Source organism: Cyprinodon variegatus, unplaced genomic scaffold, assembly GCF_000732505.1.
Source record: "Cyprinodon variegatus isolate N-32 unplaced genomic scaffold, C_variegatus-1.0 Scaffold150, whole genome shotgun sequence".
Taxonomy (NCBI): Eukaryota; Metazoa; Chordata; class Actinopteri; order Cyprinodontiformes; family Cyprinodontidae; genus Cyprinodon; species Cyprinodon variegatus.
Window position 1 is genome coordinate 681,372 of NW_015150603.1, and position 3,907 is coordinate 685,278.

The window sequence follows — 3,907 nt, forward strand, 5'->3', positions numbered from 1 at the left end:
CATCCATCCATCCATCCATCCATCCATCCATCCATCCATCCATCCATCCATCCATCCATCCATCCATCCATCCATCCATCCATCCATCCACCCCATTCAATTGTTGATTGAAAAGCTTTTCCAGTCAGACTCAGCGGTAACACAGAGTCATTTGGACTGGGACTAACAGAGGGCCAAACAAATGAGGAAGTCAAACAGGAGAATTGTTTTAAAGATGATGAACAATGGAGCTTGTCAACATTCGGTCTGTTGTTGGTTGAGCTGCATCTAAAAATAGACAGAAGCATTCAGAAGAGGGAGACAAATTAGAGGTTGGGAAAAAAAACATGCTTTCAGTCTTACGCTTGTCCTCTGACCTTAATCCACAATTCAGCCGCCAAGAAAACCTATTGGCATATGTTAAGCCAGAATTGGCTTAAAATCAATGTTATTATCAATTTATTCATCAATACCTATTGGCCCGTGCTAATCTCATTGTATCCCTTCTTTATCCCTGTTGCCTTTCCTATGGCTCTGGGAATACCAGTGTAATTCACCTAAATGGTCCATCGATGCATCTGAAGCTATAAACACACTAAGGTAAAGTGTGCGTCTCTTTGTGTGTGGTTTTAAAAGTGGAGGTTTACACAAGATGAAAGCAATATGCTCCATAGCTATAAGTGTGTCCAAAATCAGAGACTGCAGCCTCTAAATGATTGGACCCATCTAGACCATGACCTTTAATGTTATTAAGAACAAAAATAAGCAGAAGTGATCAGCTGTGAACTAGTACTATCTAGACTTCAGCAGTCATCTCCTAATAACCATGACACCACGAGGCCGTCTACACACTTCCCAATCACTTGAATAATATTTGGCTCAAACATGGGTAAATTATTAATTTACCAGTGATGTATCTTATGTTTTAATCACCCAAAAGCCTGTGACTTGACCATCTGATTATAAATTACATATTCTTGCTTGGTAGATTGTCAAAACTACCAATATCTGCTAAACATAATGTCAAATTAATTGATCCTGATTGATCTGACACTGTCTTTTTCCTGTTTATCCTTGCCAACCAGAGATGTATATATGTCTGAAGTTAGAACTTCATCCTAATTTAGGCTCAGGGTAGCATATTATGCTGATCAAAATGGGAAACTGTCACCTGTGTAACCTACCTGTAAGGTGCATGCATGTGATGCATCTGGTATATTTTCTCATTCAGTCCAGATTACTCTAGAAACTTATTAGGGAGTTTGCATGTAATCTTTTATGACATTGTAAAATCCAAGGGTTATTTTAGAGGACTTGCCAATGGCACAATTCTGAGTTCCATAGGAAAACACAACAGATCTTGATATGAATTGGACTTGTGCATACAAATTTAACCTGTAGATTCAGCTCCAAACATGTTTTTCATGGAAAATCATGACTATTGTGCAGGTATACCTCTACCATGGCACAGTAATGATCCAGTAATAACACCTTTTCATCTTACTCACCTCAGCATAGTTTGTTCTTTAATTAGGTGCTTGCAATAGATTTATATACTCTGAGGCAATCAGTTGATGCTTGAACAGGAAATAAAAAATTATGTTGAGATAGAAAAAAAATTCATAAATTCCTGATGCAGCATCATGCTGTATTATACAATCTTGATTATATTATAGATGAACTGACTAGATCAGCAGAGCATTAAAAGTGATACAATAACCTCAAAGGAATGAAAGGAGCCCATATTGCCTTAAATATGCTTTAGCTTCCCACTTTTTGTCCTGCAGAGCTCAATTTTAAATACACCAACAAAAATAATGTATTATTGCCATCATCTTATTTTTTTTTGTTGTTGTTTCCGTAACATTTTTATTTTTGGAATATCTATAGTTTGGTTTGCTGCAGTGTGTTTTTCACTCTAGTCAACCTTTTTGTTAAGTAAATAAAACATCCCAATGGCTTGGAGACTTCACTATATTGTTAAATGTGGCAGTGGTAAACCTGGATTAGTGGGTCTAAGTCTGAGGACCCACAAGTAAAACAAATGGCTAAAAATAATACACATAACTTTAATGTGATCACAGGTAAAATCAAGCTGACACAAAGATTCATGCATATTGTACCTTAAAAAACACATTTTCCTGTTCTGGTAGCAAAAGCAGTACAAGGTGTGTGCTTTAATATCATGTTGCTTTATTAATTGAACTCAAAAGTGACGTCATATCTTTGCCAACCCCCTCTGTTGCTGCTGTGTCACAGCTGATAACCTGTTATTTTTATGGGAGGCATCCGAGCACACGCCACTGATGCGTGATCCGATAAAGGCGCTAATGGGCATGTCATTGTGCACAGAGTAAATCAATTAAGCCAAGAGGGTCTCAAGGGAGAAGGAGAGGTGTTGTTTGCACACTTCAGTTCCCAAAAGACCGTTAAAATGAGCATATAATTTATAAAGGTTATCGCTATTTCCAGTACAAACCAATCTGGAGCCACATATTTTTATTAGTTCTTGTAGCTTTGGCCTCGATAGAGATTTGACATTTTTGGCCATTTCTTATACTTGAGCATGACAAAAAAGATGCTTGACTGCTATTATATTTGCTCAGATAGGGTTACCTTAACCTCTAAAAATGTAACCCTCTAGATACACCAGTTTTTTTTTTTTTTTTACCAGTTAAATACTAAACAAATTGATAGTTGAATTGATTATTTGGTGCTAAAGATTCTGTGCATGAAAATCACTGGATAATTAATTTATATAACCAATTTTTGTAAGTAAATATAAAGACTTGATTATGTAAACTGCCTTTGGTGAAGTGCAAGCTAAACAATAAAGGTCAGAGGTTGAATTAGCTGTAAAGGGAAAAGAAGGTGGAGTGAGGTACCATCTAGGGTACGTTTAGCTTTTTGAACAGAAAGACCCAAACTCTGAACCTCATTGGAAGATCAAAGGGAGGTCCACAGGAATAATGACATATAAATAAAAGACTCAATCTCCAAGCTTTTGTTCTCAACCTGTGTGACCAATATAAACACATCAAATAAATCAGCACACTATTTTACAGCAACAGAGCTTCTAATTGGATGTTTATGTAGCAAACAAATTACCGCCAACAAATCAGCTTCACTAGCACATCTGTAGGATGCTAAACCTTTACCCTCCTGCTTCCCCACCCTGAACCTGGTGAGGTGTAAGGGTGGCGATAAATGAGGTTAGCAAAAAAAAGAGCAGCGCTTTAATTGACACGCTTTAAGTTATGTGCAAGATAATTATAGCCAACAGCTGTAGACGGTGCAACATGCAACAATGGGACTTATTAACATGCTGGTGGAGGTCTGTCAGGGAGAGCCAGACTACATGACTGACGCAATGTTGATGTGCTTATGCAAATTTATACACATTTATAGATAGCACATCCAAAAAATTGTGGAATAAACATAGGTGTGAACTTTCCTGACCCACATCAGCTTTGAAAAAATGGTTTTAAAGATGCTGCAGCTGCTGGCTTTTGTGATTTTACAACATGGAGGGGTCACAGCTCTATTAAAAACTTTGCATTTTGCCTCAAAGCCAAAGAGGATCCCACTGAGCTTAAGAATATGTGCTCTCCGTTTTAGCTCTAATATGAGAATTAATTATGAATTAATTACCATTACACTCATGAGAGGCGACTTTTAAACATTCCCTTGCCTTTATTTTTTTCTCTTTTTTTGCACAGTCAGGCATAACTCAGGAGGCAAAGAGAAAACAAAGAGCAGGAATCGAGATATGTATGCATTGTGTTCTTACGTATTAGAGTATCTCCAGGTTATGAATTGCAAAAGGTGTGTGTGTGTGGATTTTGTTTCTCCCGGCGAGCCATTAAATATTTCATGGACGGGGGGATAAACGCTGGGAGAGCACCACCCCTTTCCATCCTGATCTGCA